The sequence below is a fragment of the Chiloscyllium punctatum genome, unplaced genomic scaffold (genome assembly GCF_047496795.1).
Source record: "Chiloscyllium punctatum isolate Juve2018m unplaced genomic scaffold, sChiPun1.3 scaffold_1958, whole genome shotgun sequence".
Classification (NCBI taxonomy): Eukaryota; Metazoa; Chordata; class Chondrichthyes; order Orectolobiformes; family Hemiscylliidae; genus Chiloscyllium; species Chiloscyllium punctatum.
In genome coordinates, this window is record NW_027311691.1 from 1 (window position 1) to 7,500 (window position 7,500).

Here is a 7,500-nt window from a genome sequence, read left to right on the forward strand (position 1 = left end):
GAAGTCGGGTTGAGCAGTCACATTCACTCCCATCGACTTTTGGGCAACTTCCCACCGTTGCAAATGCATGAAAATCGGCCTGTACACGGGGGAGGCACCCGCCTCGAAGTCGAGACCGTCGGCAGAACCGCCGGGTCCAACCCGGCTGAGCTACCCGGCTTACAAGTCTCAAAGCCGGGTTGGGCAGTCACGTTCACCCCCATTCCCTTTTGGATCACTTCCCACGGTTCGAAATGCACGAAAACCGGCCTGTACACGGGGGAGGGTCCGCCCTCGAAGGCGAGACCGTCGGCAGAACCGCCGGGTCAAACCTGGCTGAGCTACCCGGCTTACAAGTCTCAAAGTCGGGTTGAGCAGTCACGTTCACTCCCATCGACTTTTAGACCACTTCCCACGGTTCGAAATGCACGAAAATCGGCCTGTACACGGGGGAGGCACCCGCCTCGAAGACGAGACCGTCGGCAGAACCGCCGGGTCAAACCCGGCCGAGCTACCCGGGTTAGAAGCCTCAGAGTCGGGTTGAGCAGTCACATTCACTCCCATCGACTTTTGGGCAACTTCCCACCGTTGCAAATGCACGAAAATCGGCCTGTACACGGGGGAGGCACCCGCCTCGAAGACGAGACCGTCGGCAGAACCGCCGGAACAAACCCGGCTGAGCTACCCGGCTTACAAGTCTCAAAGTCGGTATGAGCAGACACGTCCACCCCCATTCCCTTTTGGACCACTTCCCACGGTTCGAAATGCATGAAAATCGGCCTGTATACGGGGGAGGCACCCGCCTCGAAGACGAGACCGTCGGCAGACCCGCCGGGTCAAACCCGGCCGGGCTACCCGGGTTAGAAGCCTCAGAGTCGGGTTGAGCAGTCGCATTCACCCCCATCCCCTTTTGAACCTCTTCCCACCGTTGGAAATGCACGGAAATCGGCCTGTACACGGGGGAGGCCCCCCTCTCGAAGGCGAGACCGACGGCAGAACCGCCGGGTCAAACCCGGCCGAGCTACCCGGGTTAGAAGCCTCAGAGTCGGGTTGAGCAGTCACATTCACTCCCATCCCCTTTTGAACCTGTTCCCACCGTTGGAAATGCACGAAAATCGGCCTGTACACGGGGGAGGCCCCCCTCTCGAAGACGAGACCGTCGGCAGACCCGCCGGAACAAACCCGGCTGAGCTACCCGGCTTACAAGTCTCAGAGTCGGGTTGAGCAGTCACATTCACCCCCATCCCCTTATGAACCTCTTCCCACCGTTGGAAATGCACGAAAATCGGCCTGTACACGGGGGAGGCCCCCCTCTCGAAGACGAGACCGTCGGCAGACCCGCCGGATCAAACCCGGCCGAGCTACACGGCTTACAAGTCTCGATGTCGGTATGAGCAGTCACGTCCACCCCCATTCCCTTTTGGACCACTTCCCACGGTACGAAATGCATGAAAATCGGCCTGTACACGGGGGAGGCACCCGCCTCGAAGACGAGACCGTCGGCAGAACCGCCGGGTCAAACCCGGCTGAGCTACCCGGCTCGGAAGCGCCAAAGTCGGGTTGAGCAGTCACATTCACTCCCATCCCCTTTTGGGCCACTTCCCACCGTTGCAAATGCATGAAAATCGGCCTGTACACGGGGGAGGGAGCCGCCTCGAAGACGAGACCGTCGGCAGAACCGCCGGGTCAAACCCGGCTGAGCTACCCGGGTTAGATGCCTCAAAGTCGGGTTGAGCAGTCACATTCACCCCCATCCCCTTTCGGCCCCCTTCCCACGGTTGGAAATGCATGAAAATCGGCCTGTACACGGTGGGCGCTCCCCCCTCGAAGGTGAGACCTTCGGCAGAACCGCCGGGTCAAACCCGGCCGAGCTACCCGGGTTAGAAGCCTCAGAGTCGGGTTGAGCAGTCACATTCACTCCCATCCCCTTTTGGGCCACTTCCCACCGTTGCAAATGCATGAAAATCGGCCTGTACACGGGGGAGGCACCCGCCTCGAAGACGAGACCGTCGGCAGAAGCGCCGGGTCAAACCCGGCCGAGCTACCCGGGTTAGAAGCCTCAGAGTCGGGTTGAGTAGTCACGTTCACTCCCATCGACTTTTAGACCACTTCCCACGGTTCGAAATGCAAGAAAATCGGCCTGTACACGGGGGAGGCTCCCCCCTCGAAGGCGAGACCGTCGGCAGAACCGCCGGGTCAAACCCGGCTGAGCTATCCGGGTTAGAAGCCTCAGAGTCGGGTTGAGCAGTCACGTCCACCCCCATTCCCTTTTGGACCTCTTCCCACCGTTGGAAATGCATGAAAATCGGCCTGTACACGGGGGAGGCACCCGCCTCGAAGACGAGACCGTCGGCAGAACCGCCGGATCAAACCCGGCTGAGCTACCCGGCTTACAAGTCTCGAAGTCGGGTTGAGCAGTCACGTCCACCCCCATTCCCTTTTGGACCACTTCCCACGGTTCGAAATGCATGCAAAACGGCCTGTATACGGGGGAGGCTCCCCCCTCCAAAACGAAACCGTCGGCTGAATCGACGGGTCAAACCCGGCCGAGCTACCCGGGTTAGAAGCCTCAGAGTCGGGTTGAGCAGTCACGTCCACCCCCATTCCCTTTTGGACCACTTCCCACGGTTCGAAATGCACGAAAATCGGCCTGTACACGGGGGAGGGAGCCGCCTCGAAGACGAGACCGTCGGCAGAACCGCCGGGTCAAACCCGGCTGAGCTACCAGGCTCGGAAGCGCCAAAGTCGGGTTGAGCAGTCACATTCACTCCCATCCCCTTTTGGGCAACTTCCCACCGTTGCAAATGCATGTAAATCGGCCTGTACACGGGGGAGGGAGCCGCCTCGAAGACGAGACCGTCGGCAGAACCGCCGGATCAAACCCGGCTGAGCTACCAGGCTCGGAAGCGCCAAAGTCGGTATGAGCAGTCACATTCACTCCCATCCCCTTTTGGGCCACTTCCCACGGTTCGAAATGCACGAAAATCGGACTGAACACGGGGGAGGCTCCCCCCTCCAAAACGAGACCATCGGCAGAATCGACGGGTCAAACCCGGCCGAGCTACCCGGGTTAGAAGCCTCAGAGTCGGGTTGAGCAGTCACGTTCACTCCCATCCCCTTTTGGACCTCTTCCCACCGTTGGAAATGCACGAAAATCGGCCTGTACACGGGGGAGGGTCCGCCCTCGAAGGCGGGACCGTCGGCAGAACCGCCGGGTCAAACCCGGCTGAGCTACACGGCTTACAAGTCTCAAAGCCGGGTTGAGCAGTCACGTCCACCCCCATTCCCTTTTGGACCACTTCCCACGGTTGGAAATGCACGAAAATCGGCCTGGACACGGGGGAGGCTCCCCCCTCGATGACGAGACCGTCGGCAGAACCGCCGGGTCAAACCCGGCTGAGCTATCCGGGTTAGAAGCCTCAAAGTCGGGTTGAGCAGTCACGTCCACCCCCATCCCCTTTTGGACCACTTCCCACGGTTCGAAATGCACGAAAATCGGCCTGTACACGGGGGAGGCACCCGCCTCGAAGACGAGACCGTCGGCAGACCCGCCGGATCAAACCCGGCCGAGCTACACGGCTTACAAGTCTCAATGTCGGTATGAGCAGTCACGTCCACCCCCATTCCCTTTTGGACCACTTCCCACGGTACGAAATGCATGAAAATCGGCCTGTACACGGGGGAGGCACCCGCCTCGAAGACGAGACCGTCGGCAGAACCGCCGGGTCAAACCCGGCTGAGCTACCCGGCTTACAAGTCTCGAAGTCGGGTTGAGCAGTCACATTCACTCCCATCGACTTTTGGGCAACTTCCCACCGTTGCAAATGCATGAAAATCGGCCTGTACACGGGGGAGGCACCCGCCTCGAAGTCGAGACCGTCGGCAGAACCGCCGGGTCCAACCCGGCTGAGCTACCCGGCTTACAAGTCTCAAAGCCGGGTTGGGCAGTCACGTTCACCCCCATTCCCTTTTGGATCACTTCCCACGGTTCGAAATGCACGAAAACCGGCCTGTACACGGGGGAGGGTCCGCCCTCGAAGGCGAGACCGTCGGCAGAACCGCCGGGTCCAACCCGGCTGAGCTACCCGGCTTACAAGTCTCAAAGCCGGGTTGGGCAGTCACGTTCACCCCCATTCCCTTTTGGATCACTTCCCACGGTTCGAAATGCACGAAAACCGGCCTGTACACGGGGGAGGGTCCGCCCTCGAAGGCGAGACCGTCGGCAGAACCGCCGGGTCAAACCCGGCTGAGCTACCCGGCTCGGAAGCGCCAAAGTCGGGTTGAGCAGTCACATTCACTCCCATCGACTTTTGGGCAACTTCCCACGGTTCGAAATGCACAAAATTCGGCCTGAACACGGGGGACGCTCCCCCCTCGAAGGCGAGGCCGTCGGCAGAACCGCCGGGTCAAACCCGGCCGAGCTACCCGGGTCGGAAGCGCCAAGGTCGGTATGAGCAGTCACATTCACTCCCATCCCCTTTTGGACCGCTTCCCACGGTTTGAAATGCACGAAAATCGGCCTGTACACGGGGGAGGCGCCCCTCTCGAAGGCGAGACCGACGGCAGAACCGCCGGGTCAAACCCGGCCGAGCTACCCGGGTTAGAAGCCTCAGAGTCGGGTTGAGCAGTCACATTCACCCCCATCCCCTTTTGAACCTCTTCCCACCGTTGGAAATGCACGAAAATCGGCCTGTACACGGGGGAGGCCCCCCTCTCGAAGACGAGACCGTCGGCAGACCCGCCGGATCAAACCCGGCCGAGCTACACGGCTTACAAGTCTCGATGTCGGTATGAGCAGTCACGTCCACCCCCATTCCCTTTTGGACCACTTCCCACGGTACGAAATGCATGAAAATCGGCCTGTACACGGGGGAGGCACCCGCCTCGAAGACGAGACCGTCGGCAGAACCGCCGGGTCAAACCCGGCTGAGCTACCCGGCTCGGAAGCGCCAAAGTCGGGTTGAGCAGTCACATTCACTCCCATCCCCTTTTGGGCCACTTCCCACGGTTCGAAATGCATGAAAATCGGCCTGTACACGGGGGACGCTCCCCCCTCGAAGGCGAGGCCGTCGGCAGAACCGCCGGGTCAAACCCGGCTGAGCTACCCGGGTTAGATGCCTCAAAGTCGGGTTGAGCAGTCACATTCACCCCCATCCCCTTTCGGCCCCCTTCCCACGGTTGGAAATGCATGAAAATCGGCCTGTACACGGTGGGCGCTCCCCCCTCGAAGGTGAGACCTTCGGCAGAACCGCCGGGTCAAATCCTGCCGAGCTACCCGCGTTAGAGGTCTCAATGTCGGCTTCAGCAGTCACATTCAATCCCATTCCCGTTTGGACCTCTTCCCGCCGATGGAAATGCACAAAATTCGGCCTGAACACGCGGGACGCTCCCCCCTCGAAGGCGAGACCGTCGCCAGAACCGCCGGGTCAAATCCGGCTGAGCTACCCGCGTTACAGGTCTCAAAGTCGGGTTGAGCAGTCACGTTCACCCCCATCCCCTTTCGGACCCCTTCCCACGGTTGGAAATGCATGAAAATCGGCCTGTACACGGTGGGCGCTCCCCCCTCGAAGGTGAGACCTTCGGCAGAACCGCCGGGTCAAATCCGGCCGAGCTACCCGCGTTAGAGGTCTCAATGTCGGCTTCAGCAGTCACATTCAATCCCATTCCCGTTTGGACCTCTTCCCGCCGATGGAAATGCACAAAATTCGGCCTGAACAGGCGGGACGCTCCCCCCTCGAAGGTGAGACCTTCGGCAGAACCGCCGGGTCAAATCCGGCCGAGCTACCCGCGTTAGAGGTCTCAATGTCGGCTTCAGCAGTCACATTCAATCCCATTCCCGTTTGGACCTCTTCCCGCCGATGGAAATGCACAAAATTCGGCCTGAACACGCGGGACGCTCCCCCCTCGAAGGCGAGACCTTCGGCAGAACCGCCGGGTCAAATCCGGCTGAGCTACCCGCGTTACAGGTCTCAAAGTCGGGTTGAGCAGTCACGTTCACCCCCATCCCCTTTCGGACCCCTTCCCACGGTTGGAAATGCATGAAAATCGGCCTGTACACGGTGGGCGCTCCCCCCTCGAAGGTGAGACCTTCGGCAGAACCGCCGGGTCAAATCCGGCCGAGCTACCCGCGTTAGAGGTCTCAATGTCGGCTTCAGCAGTCACATTCAATCCCATTCCCGTTTGGACCTCTTCCCGCCGATGGAAATGCACAAAATTCGGCCTGAACACGCGGGACGCTCCCCCCTCGAAGGTGAGACCTTCGGCAGAACCGCCGGGTCAAATCCGGCCGAGCTACCCGCGTTAGAGGTCTCAATGTCGGCTTCAGCAGTCACATTCAATCCCATTCCCGTTTGGACCTCTTCCCGCCGATGGAAATGCACAAAATTCGGCCTGAACACGCGGGACGCTCCCCCCTCGAAGGCGAGACCGTCGCCAGAACCGCCGGGTCAAATCCGGCCGAGCTACCCGCGTTAGAGGTCTCAATGTCGGCTTCAGCAGTCACATTCAATCCCATTCCCTTTTGGAACACTTCCCGCCGTTAACAATGCACGATATTCGGCCTGAACACGCGGGACGCTCCCCCCTCGAAGGTGAGACCTTCGGCAGAACCGCCGGGTCAAATCCTGCCGAGCTACCCGCGTTAGAGGTCTCAATGTCGGCTTCAGCAGTCACATTCAATCCCATTCCCGTTTGGACCTCTTCCCGCCGATGGAAATGCACAAAATTCGGCCTGAACACGCGGGGCGCTCCCCCCTCGAAGGCGAGACCGTCGCCAGAACCGCCGGGTCAAATCCGGCTGAGCTACCCGCGTTACAGGTCTCAAAGTCGGCTTCAGCAGTCACATTCAATCCCATTCCCTTTTGGAACACTTCCCGCCGTTAACAATGCACGATATTCGGACTGAACACGGGGGCCGGTCCGCCCTCGAAGTCAACACCGTCCGCAGAACCGCCGGGGCAAATCCGGCTGAGCTACCCCGCCCCCGAACACTCAAAGTCCCTCTGAAGCCTTGCATTCGCCTCCTTGGAAAATTGACGTCAAACATTACCAAAATCGGGGGCACGAGCACTAAAGCTAAGTCTCACCCTTTCCCTATCCCTAACCAGGAACCGAACGCCCACCCTCAGCCTCACACCAACGCCGGTGCCACTCCAGACAGACACACCCTTCAAAACCACACCCATCCGGCCATGCAACTCAAAAAGGGTCCAAATTCAGAAACACCCCCTTCAAAAGGCACTCCATCCTCGGCCACACCACCGGGACATGCTCCCCTCGGCGATAATTAAGCCCCCACCACTATTTGAAGCCAACCGCAGCCGCAACTCGAACGGAGAAATCAGTAACCAATTCAAAAATGCGCTTGGTTACTGATTTCTACTGAGCCGAAAAAATTCTAAGTGTCGGTGGTTACTGATTTATACCAACCCGAAAATATTCTAAGTGTCAGTGGTTACTGATTTATACCAACTCGAAAATATTCTAAGTGTCGGTGGTTACTGATTTATACCAACTCGAAAA